This window comes from Aedes aegypti, chromosome 3 (genome assembly GCF_002204515.2).
Source record: "Aedes aegypti strain LVP_AGWG chromosome 3, AaegL5.0 Primary Assembly, whole genome shotgun sequence".
Taxonomy (NCBI): domain Eukaryota; kingdom Metazoa; phylum Arthropoda; class Insecta; order Diptera; family Culicidae; genus Aedes; species Aedes aegypti.
In genome coordinates this window covers 351,072,507-351,086,785 of record NC_035109.1, presented here as the reverse complement: position 1 = coordinate 351,086,785, position 14,279 = coordinate 351,072,507, and positions in this window count along the sequence as shown.

The window sequence follows — 14,279 nt, the reverse complement described above, 5'->3', positions numbered from 1 at the left end:
CATCTCTTTTCAACTGCGTACTACGATCAGCAAAAAGCGCTTGCTTGATCGATTCCTTGCATGAATTTCCCATGCATCAAGATAGGAAATTACTTGTCAGCAGCGAATCTGGCTTATATCTGAATCGCACAGATTATTACAATAAAACATGAATATTAAGCCAAAATCTTCAGCATTCTTCTCTAATTAATTTAAAAAAAATATTGGAAATAAAAATGCGCCTAACGTTTTTGCAGGATTTTAAAAATACGGCTAATCCTATAAAGCAATGCTAAATTCAAAGAGTTTATTGGGTTCTTATCAGAACATTAACATTTAAACATATTTGCAATTCTATCAGAGACCTAAAGTGTATGGGAAATTCTTTTGTGACGCGGTGATTAGTATTTTAAATACTTTTCTATTTTGTATGCCAGAGTTGATGAAGTTTTCTTTTAAATCAACATAGGCTTAGTTTTGCTTTAGTAAAGCTTTTGCTTTGAATATATTCCATTGAATATACAATACTGGTAGGAAAACAGTACATAAAGGCCGATTTTCATACAAAATGTTCTAGTTTAGGGAACTTTATTACAGCTTCTGACGAATCGGTTGACCTGAAATTTGAATTACATCTAATAAATCACTTGCAATTTGATTTATGGGAAATTAATAAAATTCAATTCAAGAATTTGGAAGGCATTAAAAAACACTATTTAAAAATATATGCCAAAAATTTTAAATTGGATTTTACCAAATGTGAATATTCAGAAGTAGGCATGCTTCTGCAAATTTGTTCACTTCGATGAAATGCCAAACTTTGTATAAGATTATACTTATCGTAAATTGTTTGTTTTCAAAATATCTTAGTATCAAAATGTGAACATTTTTGATAAAATAGGCGAATTTTAAGAACTTGAACACCTTTGCGTAGAATTTGATGGATTCACAGATCATAATTTGAAATTATTTTCAACTTCGGTACAAATTTCAAGTCAATCTGTTTGTAAGAAGCAGATATGCAGATCTCTAAACTTGACCATTTTATATGGAAATCATCCTTTGAGAACTTTTTCTTGCCAGTACTGTGAATCCTTTTTTTACCAGAGACGAACTGGAAACTTGTAATAAGTAGAACCAAAAGAAATGTGGAGAAAAAACTTCTTTAAACACTTTCAACAATGTTTCACTCCATACAAATTATATGATAGGAGTTCAGACAGACAGGACTAGACAATATTTTGGCGTTCTATATGTACATTGAGGACAACATGAATTCTGATTTTGTCAATGTTTTTATTATCCAAATTTGTCGTCAAATAGATAAGTTGAATTATCATAGCAAATAATGCAAATATTTTGAATTTTCGAATGGCAGAGGTGCGTTTTCTTGGAGCCATTAAAAACAAAACAATTAGTCCAGTTCGTCTGAACACCGACCATATAGAAGTCAATTTTCTACGAATTGTTATATTTTTCCCATTATTGGACGGAAATATCACCTCAAAATACTATCGGAAAGTTTGAAAACAGTTAAATTTTTCAATGTATATGGCTAACAATCGTCAAAATGTCATGTACACTACTTTGCATTTGGGCCCTCACATTTTTGGACCGACCATCTCGTTCCAATCTCAAATTCAACACGTTGGTTTGTGGAATCCCAAAACGTGCTGAATTTTGTATAAAAGGGCCCCCTTCATGATATCTGACCCGGGCCCTCCGAAGTTCAAATCCGGCACTGGGCAAGCGTCTTTTTATTTTCGACTTGGTTTACGAATGGTTATTCCTCTTTGAAGGTGGATCTTTCACTCTTTACTATACATTTGATAAGATAACAACTTTCCAGTACACTGGCAAGACTTCCAATCAAGTTTTTTTGATTGCTTCACACTGCTTCCATTTAAAAATAAAATGTAACTTACGAAATCGAATACAACATGTAATTGTATGATTCATTTATTTTTGACTGAAAAATGCACAGATTCGGATTGTATATCCGCTTGATGCGTGTCTTATCCACCTAAGTGTGCTCTTAGCTATTTGCTCTCTCACTGTGTATTTTCACTGTTTTTATATAACGTTTTCCTGTTTTTATATAACGTTTGCTTTAAATGACAATTAGTCTTTTATATTTGTTTTCCTTCGTTTGGAGACAAAAAAACATTTGGTTATCCTGATTATGAGGATTATGATGATTTTTTTGGAGGAATTGTAGAGCACAAAAGACCCGCTTTAATGACTTACGTGCTCGAGTTTGTCAATCTAGCCGCTCTGCCTTATTCTGAATCCTGAACCATTAACACCAAATATTTGTCATCTACGTATTTGCGGATGTACAGCGGTGAGATGTTGATAAACCTAATTGCTCTAGTTTATAAATTTCTCAGCACAATATCAGCAGGAATGGGATAAAGTGGCTTTCCCATTGCTGTACCTGATATTTGGACGAAGTATTTTTGCCAGAAACAAGAAAAACGCGCTCTTATGCAAAATTCGACGATTTCAAGGAAGAGACCCAAATTTATGCTTGTGTAATCCCACATAGAAAATATGCCGTGGATGCCTACATGGGCGTAAATAGCCGTCAGACTTGAGGGGGGCCACGGCCCCTTCTCATGAGAGATAAAAGTCGTAAAGGATTTAGATAAGTTTACAGTGTTTGTTTCGATAATATTAGTGAACTGATTAGAGTGGCGCACTTTCATACAAATCTACCTCTATCAAAACCTAAAAATCGTCTAAAATTGATTGATCAACTTTCCATGCTACCAAATGGCACTTTTTTGGAAAAATAGTAAACGTGTTCAAAAATCTATTTTTTTGTGTTATATTTCCAAGATGACGTATTCAACCCAATCTCAATCAAGGTTCAAGATCAATGTGAAATTCTACCCTATTGAAGCCGAAAATCCAAAAAAACAAACTAGCCTTTGAAGAAAAACAACGCTTGCTAGTTTGAAAATATGGATTATTGTTGCTCGACATTTCATATCTCTTAACCTCTCGAAACCAAAATTTTAACATAGAATTGAATAATACCATTTTTTGTTAGAGTTAAGGACTTTACATCTTAAAACTGCTTGGCTATCATCATATTGAACGATTGAAAGTTGTTTTTTTTATTATTTCAAAAAACTGTCGTTATTAAATTCGTATGATTACAGTGGTTTGAAGAAAGCAAAATGGAAGGTATTTTGCTAAAAGATTTTATAATATCCAATTAGAGAAGAGTAGGGCAAAAGTTCAACTTTAGTGGTATAATCATTTTTTTTCATAAGAACGATAGCAGTTGTAAATAAATAAATACCCACAGTCAACCTTCAACATATTTTTTATAATTTTCCTGAGCAAACTTGTATAAACATATTAACCCATATTTAGTTAAAACAGTTTCAAAATTGATTGTCTTAAACGCCCCACCGGTGGGGCAAGAGTTAGAATCTAGTGTAAGGCAAAAGGCCACTGGCCACACAATCAGGCAAATTTTGCTAAACTTAAAGATAATATGTGGATTTGGAGTAATTTGTAAATTTCTCCCCGAGTTTATATGTGGTTTTTGCCCCTCTATGGCCAAGCATTTATGTAGTAACTAATATACCTAAGAGCATCCTGATGGTAAGCCTAGGAACACCCTTACATAAAAAATCGAAGAAGATTTTATCCTTATTTGTTTACATGCAAAGGAAGTTTGACCAACAAATACAATTTTTACTTTAAAAAATAACAAATAGCTATATTTTTTCCAAATCTCGAACCTTTGGCCCACATTACCTTATTGTTCAATTTTGGGCTACTAAAAATCGAAAAAGAAATCCGGTTTTAAAATATAAATTTACGACTGAAAAATACATATTTACTGAAAAATACAAAAGCTCATTCATGAAAAACAGTCCATTTTCATACGGGAGACTGACATAGATGTAACTGAAGGTCTAACAAACGGCTGTGTGGTTGAACTTGGTAAAATAAGGAATCTGAGCCAAAAGAAATTAAAAAATATTTTGTGATTTTACATGCATAAAATTTTAATGTTAGTGTAACTTACAGAAAACCGTTTGCAGTTAGTCTTTTTAGATTTGTTCAAACTTGAAATAAAAAAAATATACATAAAACAAAGCAGTACATCGTCGATATTTCGTCCTCAATCTAGAGGCAAGTTTTATCTAAGTAACGCAACGTCTTCTAATTACAGAAATTTTACATGAATGCAGATATATTTAAAACAGTGGTTAGAACACACGCCGAGAACCTGGGATCGAATCCCATCACCGAGATAATCACTTATTACGTCCTCTTACCAGCAGTTCCTAACGGCTCAGATACAAATTTATCGAATGGCTCCTGAATTTGACAATAGGACTACAAATGGATCGAACCAGGTCTGCCAATGCTAAAACGTTCTTCAATGAATTTCAAATCGGGAAAGGACGGAAAGGAATCAGTATAGCAGTATGTGACATTTTACAACTACATATTGCTATAACCTGTCAAACAATGACCATCCAGAAATGTATATTCAATCGACATGCATTTAACGTAAGGGCATTTTTGTTAATGAACACTGATTTTAACGATATAGTAATTTCTTTTCCATTTTTTTCGGGGGGGTGCAACCCCATGATTGAGGGGGGCCAGGCCCCCCCTGGCCCCTCCCTATTTACGCCAATGGATGCCTACATCCTTGGTTACATTTGCTCTTACACTTTAAACAATAAAAACAGGCCCTAAAGTAGATCCCAAAACCTGGCTCGAAACGTTGACAATGATTAAAAACATATTTAATTCTTAATTTGTGATTGAAAGCTGGATTCATCAAAGTCCACTCAAAGATAAGGAACTTATTTTTTCTTCTTCTTCTTCTTCTCTTTCTGGCATGGGTATTGATCTGGAAGTCCCCCATAGTTGGAAATACGATTCATATATTCACGCATAACCTGATTCGCAATTTTGCTCCATGCCATAACTTAGTTTAGTAGCCGTGGACTTTACCACTGACGGTCAACCTTCGGCGCTGGGGGAAGACCTGGAAGAGAAACGACAACGAGGGAAGTCAAGTTTTCTTTCATCAAGCAAATACTGTAGCCAATACATACACCCCAATAATCTACGATGCCTTATCGCCAACCAGCGTGTCAGTAGATTTTTCCATGAAAAACCTTCGGCACTCCAACCCGGGTGGTAAGTCCCACCCTGTCACTAGCACAATACACTCCGAGCACCCTTTGCCGGACCGCATCGTAGCTCAACTGCCATCGTCTGCAATGCTAAACTATCCTTTAGAACTTCCCGGGCCATCTTTTTCGGACCTCCGGCTCCGGAGCTGTTACAACCTTTCTGGACACCTCGGGGACTCCACCCCGAGTGGATCGTCCACAAAGCCCCTCAAGAACCCGAATCCAGATGACATCGCCGCCCTACTGCCACATATAACTCCTTCTGCTCTACCAACAAGGCTTCCTGGACCAGATGAAAGACCAGAGTCAAAGCGCAAGCAGCAGTAACGGAGGTCCCTTTCGGCAGCTAAAAGCGTCCTTCCAAAAACCCCCGCCGACGCTGCATGTGCAGAAGCTGGAATTCTTCTGTTCTGCCATACGGTTCAAAACAGCTGTAAACGATAGGGTCGCTCTCTTTGATCAAGCAGATCGAATCCTCCGCGGGATTGTCGATTCCTTTCTTCCCCCCTGTGAATAGAATCCACTTGCATGGAGCGAGCAGTTGGAAGTTACCTTTTTTCCCGTCTCTATTAACGAGATTTTTGGCCCTCGTCTAGTTCATCTCGGGATCAACAGCTTTACTTCCCTTCCGAAGGAAGTAATCATTATAACTTTTTTTGTCAGTGAATATCTCGGGATGGGATTCGATCCCAGGTCCTCGGCGTGAAAGGCGTGTGTTCTACCACTACACCAGGGCCGTCCCCTGGAAGTTACCTCCTCCAAACATAGACGAGCAGATAAAACAGACTTTCCGTAGTGGCGGAAACTCCACGGTGCTTAGAACGTCCGTACTGGAACTACAGCGGACGAAATACCCAGAACTTACTTACTTGATACTTGATGGGCTACAATTCGCTAAGATGAATCTGCGCCGAATGGATGAGTCTTCTCCACTGGGCTCGGTCCTGGGCCAATCGCTTCCAGTCGCCCTGAACGTTAAGTGCCCTTAAGTCCTCCTCAGCCGCAAAAAGCCATCGTGTGCGCGGCCTGCCACGAAGTCGGCGGCCTCGTCCGGGTTCTTTGTTGAATATTATCTTTGCTTGTCGTTCTTCCGGCATACGGGCAACGTGACCAGCCCAACGCAGCCTGCCGTGTTTTATGCGCTTGACAATATCCACCTCTTTATACACTTGGTACAAATCGTGATTCATGCGACGCCGCCAGATGCCGTTTTCTAGTTTACCGCCGAGTATTGTTCGCAGCACTTTACGTTCAAACACCCCGAAAGCTCTCCGGTCGACTTCCTTCAATGTCCATGATTCATGGCCATATAGCACAACCGGAAGGATCAGTGTCTTATATAACGTTTTGTTGTCGTTTGCAGGCTACGGGACTTCAGCTGGTTACGGAGCCCGTAGAAAGCCCGACTCGCAGCTGCAATACGTCTTTTCACCTCGCGGGTAACATCATTATCGCATGTCACTAGTGTTCCAAGATACACAAATTCTTCCACCACTTCAAACTTTTCACCACCTAGCACCATTTCGTTACCACTAATACGTCCGGACCCACGTTGACCACCAGCTATCATGTACTTCGTTTTTGTGGTGTTGATCGTGAGCCCAATCCTCGCTATCTCCCTCTTGAAAGGCACGAACGCCTCTTCCACTGCCCGACGGTCAATCCCGATGATGTCGATATCGTCCGCAAAGCCAAGGAGCATATGAGAACGTGTGATAATGGTACCGCTTCTCTGCACACCGGCTTTCCTGATAGCACCTTCGAGCGCTATGTTAAATAGCAAGTTAGAAAGAGCGTCACCCTGTTTCAATCCATCTAAGGTTACGAACGATGACGAAATCTCGTCCACCACCCGCACACTTGATTTCGATCCATCAAGCGTTGCACGAATCAGTCTAATCAGCTTCGCCGGAAAGCCATGTTCGGACATAATTTGCCACAACTCGTTTCTCTTAACTGAATCGTACGCTGCTTTGAAATCTACAAACAGATGATGAGTCTGCAAGTTGTACTCCCGGAATTTATCTAGGATTTGACGCAGGGTAAACATTTGATCCGTCGTTGATCGGCCCTCTCGAAAACCAGCTTGGTATTCGCCGACAAAGGACTCCTCATACGGTCTCAATCTGTTGAACAGAATTCCAGACATGATTTTGTACACCGAATTAAGGAGTGTTATCCCTCGGTAATTGGCGCACTCCAGTCGATGCCCTTTCTTGTACAGAGGGGAAATTGGACCTTCCAACCAACTAATAGGCATTTGTTCTTCCTCCCATATCCTCAATATGATACGGTGGAGGAGTTCGTGCAGCTGCTCACTTCCGTGTTTGAGAAGTTCGGCCGGGAGCTCGTCCTTCCCAGCAGCCTTGTTGTTCTTCAGCCCATTGATAGCTTTTTTTACCTCATCTAGCGTTGGAGGTTCCACAGCCTGTCCATCGTCATCGATTTGAATTCTGCTACCAGATCCACTTCCATTATCTCCGTTTAACAATGACTCGAAGTACTCTTTCCACCTGGCGGCCACCATTGTTTTATCCGTCAGCAAGTTTCCTTCGCGGTCGTTGCACATGGCGGGAGACGGCGCTGTTTTTCTCCGCACACCATTTACGGACTCGTAGAACCGTCGCATGTTGTTCTGTTCCATAGCTTCTTGCGCCTGAGCAATTACTGCCTCTTCATGCTCCTTTTTCTTTCTGCGATGGGTCCGTTTTTCGGCTGCCCTTGCTTCCTTGTACCGCTCTCTGCTCTGACGAGTACCAGACACCAGCATCCGGCTTCTAGCCAAGTTCTTCTCGTTCGTCATTCTCTGGCACTCCTCGTCGAACCAACCGTTCTTTGGTCTCCGTTGAGCAGTACCTACCACTTCTCGCGCTACTGTGCTCACCGCTCCGTGGACTTTCGTCGATTTCGCTAATCCGCTCGTCGAGCTTTTGATGGTAGTCCGTTGCTACGCCATCTGCTGACAGGCGTTGGATATTGAAACGCAACAATTGTCGATTTCTAGAACTTGAAACGGTTGATAATCGCGCTCGAATTTTGCTTACAACGAGATAGTGGTCTGAGTCGATATTAGGACCCCTGAAAGTTCTAACATCAATGACATCGGAAAAATGTCGGCCGTCTACCAGAACATGGTCGATTTGGTTGCAAAGTTTGCCATTTGGGTGTTGCCAGGTGTGCTTGCGGATATCCTTGCGTGCAAAGTAAGTGCTACTGATGGCCATCCCCCTGGTGGCAGCAAAGTTCACTAAATGTAGGCCGTTGTCGTTGGTAACAGAGTGAAAACTCTTTTTACCAATGATAGGGCGGAAGAAGTCCTCTTTTCCGACCTGCGCATTAGCGTCGCCGATGACAATTTTCACGTCGTGTTTTGGGCATTCTCCATAGGTCTTGTCGAGACATTCGTAAAACGCGTCCTTCACGTCATCGGGTTTGTCGTTAGTCGGTGCATATACGTTGATCAGGCTGTAGTTGAAGAACTTGCCCTGAATCCTCAATACGCAGATCCGCTCGTTGATCGGCTTCCACCTAATAACGCGCTTCATCTGCTTCCCGATCACTATGAAACCGACTCCGTGTTCAGCTTTACCGCCACCGCTGTGGTAGATGTTGTATTTGAAAGCGGTGTTAGCGATGGGGTCTACCGCTCTGAATTCACGTTCTCCAGATCTTAGTCAACGCACTTCCTGAATTGCAGCCACGCACACGCCAACTTTTCGCAATTCACGAGCCAAAAGGCTCACGCGTCCAGGTTCATTCAAGGTCCTGACGTTCCAGGTACCGAGTTTCCAATCATAGTCCTTATTTCGTAGCCAGGTCGATTGCCGAAAATAACGCTCGTTTCTTCTTCTTTCTCCATTTTTCGTGGTGGGTAATAAATTCGGTATGCTACCTTACCGGGGTCGCGCTACCTACATGACGTTGATGGGACTGCCATCTTAGGTGTAGCTGACGTGATACAGCGTTTCATACTAAGCCGCTGGATGCCAAAACAGACGCTTAGCTGGCGGTCTTTGTCATCACTTGACCCGTGGTCGCTCCTTCCTGATTGTCGACTCACCATTTTGCATACCCAGAACACATACACCATTACACAGATGGCTCTCTTTCCCAGCGTGGAGTAAGTATCGTTATCTCTAGCGCAGATCCTCACCCTCACTGATTCCGCCAGCGTTCTATCGAACGTCCTACCCGTGGATACAGGGTATACGTGCCCATACTACTGGGACAGTCACCTTTACCTCTACTAAGCCAGACTCTATTTTCGTACGTAACGATTCTACAACCCGAATGCAACGACCAGTGGGCTTGCCGAAGACCCCTCCTTCGGGACTAAGTCCCATCCAACTATCGTGACTCTATCCACAACCACGGCGTACGACTCAGTGAAAAGAAATGAGCTGTGGCAGATAATGTCTGAACATGGTTTTCCGGCGAAACTAATTAGGCTGATACGTGCTACGCTGGATGGTTCGAAATCAAGTGTTCGGATCGCAGACGAGGTGTCAACCTCGTTCATGACGTTAGACGGGCAGAAGCAGGGAGACGCACTTTCGAAATTACTGTTCAATATTGCACTCGAGGTTGCTATTAGGAGATCTGGCGTGCAGATAAATGGCACTATTATCAAAAGGTCGCACATGCTCCTTGGCTTTGCGGACGATATCAACCGTTTTGGAGTCGACCGCAGGTCAGTGGAAGAGGCATTCGTGCCTCTGAAGAGGGAGACAGCGAGGATAGGCCTGACCATTAATTCTACCAAAACGAAGTACATGGTTGCAGGTAGAGATAGAGTCAGGCTTGGTGGTGTATGTACTGAGGTAGTGTTTGATGGGGATGTGTTTGAAGTTGTTGAAGAATTTGTTTACCGTGCAACACTTGTGACATGTGACAACGACGTTTCCCGCGAAGTGAAAAGACGTATTGCGGCTGCGAATAGGGCCATTTATGGACTACGTAACCAGCTTAGGTCCCGCAGCTTGCAAACGGAAACAAAATTCGCCCTGTATACAACATCGATTTTTCCGGTGGCTTTTTTATTTTTCCGGCGAACTTTTGAGTCTTACACTCCACAAAACGTATATGCGTCTGAGATATCATTGCGTAAAAGCGTTGAGAATGAATTTCAACTACTAAAGGGTTCATTACTAGCATTGAAACCCTACCATATTGTACGATCGGAAAATTATAAGAGAGTAACAAGCCACTAAGACCCACCTATTTGTTCTAGTTGATGAGGAGTAAGAAAAAAGACACTACACGTTAATACTTCCAGTGGGCTATTTGCCCTTTGAAGGAAACACCACACTAGACAACGGACTAGCATGCACGCCCAGTGACACAGTCGAAAAACATTCCTCTCGAAAAGTTTTTCGGTCTGAGGCGGGAATCGAACCCACACTCCCTAGCACGATGCGGCTAAGTGCCTTGGTGACACTAACCGCACGGCTACGAAGCCCACTTGACTTAATTAGCATCTGACAAGTTCTTTTCGAGATAAAGTGCTTATTTTTCGTTATCTAGGAAGTGAACGATTCCGAATCAGTGGAGTAGCAGACCTCCAACCTTCTGAAATAAGCTTCTTGTTTCAATGAATCTAAATGGCTTATGCGATGGAACCTGTTCACAGTTACGAAATACGACTTTGAACCTTATAAGTGAAAGCAATAATTGGAAACGCTAGAGTACCGATGCATGGTAAAAATCAGTATCATTCAACCAGTTAAGTGGCCGAACCTAAATGGAGGGCACGCGTTTGAGAGTTCAATGATAACAAAATGTTTCCTCCAAAAGATATAAATAGCGGTATCTTTTTCTAAAGAGTCTCAATGCAAAATGGTAAAGAATGATAATTGTATAAAAAACCGACTACTTCCCCAAGTAACTTTGGTAGCTGTGTAACAGCTTATTAATCTAAAATGCTGTTCACAATGCCTCTATTCAGTTGAATAAACTGTTATCAAGCTTCTTATGTTACCTGGGTCATTATTTCTCAATAGTAATGGAGTAGAATGACATGCACTGAACAAAGGACACGGGCATACCACAAGATCGATAAAAATGATTGCAGTGTTACATCCCGAACAGAAACAGTATCAGGATCAATGGCACATTTGCCCTATCAAAGCAATATATATTTTTTAATTTTTTCAACTTTTGTTCTGTTATCAAAGAATGAGCATTTCTTAGTGGTTTTATTCAAATAATAAGATTTTGTAGAGCACGCTGGCCCAGGCATCTTTCAAAAACCTTAAGGAAATATTTGGAGGAAAATTCGAAGAAAGTATTGCAAGGTTGCGCTGAAGGAATACATGAACAATCCTTTCAAAGATGTTCGATAGTGTCTACCCCATTACCCCGAATGCCATTCCCCCCGAATATTATCACCATGAATTACATCACCCCGAATATTATTTCCCCGAATTTACAATTATTTTATCATGATGATATTGATGACACTTCCCCATGACAATCGAATTCGGGGTAATGTCATTTGGGGTGATGGCCTGTTCGTGGTTTTGGAACTCGGGGTAATGGCGTTCGGGTTAATGGCATTCGGGATAATGGCAGTTGTGGTAATGGAATTCGGGGTAATGGGGTAGAATCGTTCATGTAAGAATGTATGTAGATATTTCTAGATAAATTTATAGACAAATCATTGAAATCATTTCTGTACGAATTACCAAAATAAAACTTAAATAAGGTACAGTGGGGGAAGTGTATCAGTGGGGTAAGTGGATCATTTGTCATTATAAAGCATAAATACTTGTTTTAGCACCATTGCTTCGTTACAGGTTATATTCTTATCCATACTGATACTATTGCAAAACTGGTACTACACGTACACTAACACAAGAGCAATTCTCGCTGAAACCAGGCCGCCATCGGCACCCATCGTTAGAATTCCAATTTTATGTCATTGATCGCCAGTTTTCGATAAAACTTAAGGGTGGTTCTTTCCATTCTTCAATTATGCACTTTTGGCAATGTTTTACGTTAAAACTACAGATATTACCACAAAACATACTAATGTCCCAACGAGCAATTTGAAAACTTAATTCAATGACAAAAATGCATATGGAAAAAAAAATTTTTATTTCAATCATTGTTTTTGAACGGTATTTATTCATTAAATTTATTTAATCATTATAACTGAATTGTAAGACATGTCGGAGAAAATTCTGCTGTGAAAAATCGCATTATAAAAGAGTGATTCCAAGCAACAGCACCAAAATTTGGTAAATTTTTTAATTCATTTTTTTCTATTGAGCTGAAACTTTGCACAGTTTTCCAGTTCCATCTAAATCGTCATTTTCCGATATCAAATCTTCAAGTTGAGTCACGACTAACTTTTCAAAAGGGTGTATGTGAAAATGGTTCAAAAATATTCAAAAAGCTGCACAGCAAAAACGGTTCGTTCGATTGTTAGACAACTAAAGAAACAAAGTTAGACAACTAAATAAAGATTCCAAAAAAAATACACACAGTAAAAAAAAAATTTTTTTTGCATTAAAAAACATAATTTTTGACACAAAAACTCAAATATCTCAAAACCCTAACTTAACTAATTACTGAGGCGTCCGATTTGAAAACGGTCTTCGGCAAAGTTGTAGCTGATGAATGTATCTCACAGTATCAACGTAGCTCTAATCCCCAAGAGCACATGGGCAAACACTATGACCGATTGAATGAATTGGTTGCTTTTCTCATAGTAATTCCCATACAAACTCTAAAGGGCTTGTGCAGTCTCAGTTTTCATCCAAATGAGCTCAAATTTTGGGAGGACATTCAGAATTTGATGTAGAATCGAATGAGCGGTGTGGAGCAAAAACGATTTTTTGAACCACTCTAATATGTATATATGTATAAATTAAAATGAATTAACAGATTACACGAAAATAAAATTTTTTTTTACCAGGATATTTTTTTTAGAGTATGATCGATGAGTTTCTAAATGTTATATATAAACTTTAAAAGTTTTGGATTTGGGTATGCGTTATGAGATCATGAAAACATTTTATTAATACTTATTTATTTATTTATTGTTATTCAATTTTTTACAATATCGAACACTTTTGCATCATTATCAGTACAGTTCGAGTATAGTTTTGCTTTAATTTTATTTTCTGACAATGGAATGAAACAGTGAAATTTTTGGGTTCCTTGGATCGTTTTCGCGTTATAATATAGCTCGCTGAGCTCTGATGCCGGTAATTCGTACTCTTCAGTAGTAGTAAAACAAAATGATAATTTTGTTAAATCTTCTTCTTTTCTGCGATTCGCCCAATCAAATAGTCCTTTTGCAGTTTTAATTGGATGCTCACGTTCTTTGGCTAAACTTGCTCTTGTGGCCATGCGCTTTATGGTTCCTCCAATAGCATCACAAGGACCTTTGCCATGTGACGTAGCAAAGAAATGCCATTCTGCATCAATTCCGTACTTTGATTTAAATTGACATAGGCTCATAAAATTCTTACGGTTTTCGTACTGCGATGCTGCTCCATCAGACATGAAATATATCTTTCTGATTTCTTTATCCTTATCAACGCGTAAAAAGTTAATCATTTTGGCAATGAACAAATTTACAGATACTGAGTCGTGTCTTAAATCTTCGGAAATTACAATAAAACTAAAATGTTCAATTTGCGTACTTCCATTGAAATAAATAACGAATGAATGAATTGTAGCTTGTTGTACGTTCCAGTGATGGGACTGCACTTCATCTTGCAATACAAAGCTATAGTTTTCAGAAAAATCACAAATGACTAAAAATTCACCATCTTGTAATGTATTTTTCGTATTTTTTAAAAAGCGGGATTGCTCTGTTTTAATAAAGTCGTGAGGAATTAAACTTTCTAATTTCAAGCAAAAAAATGACACAAACTCATCTACAGGTTTTACAATAGTTTCTAGGTCACACCTATCCGTGGTCACCCATTGCTCAAATGATAACTGATCAATATAATTTTCTTCAAACTCAGCGAATAAAGTATTTTCCAATGATGAAGAATCTGGACAATCCGAACAAGATCGTAGATAGCAATTTGATGTTGTATTTTTACACAAAAGACTACCAGTTAACATTTTAATATCCTTTGATAAATTGATTCTTTTCAAACTATG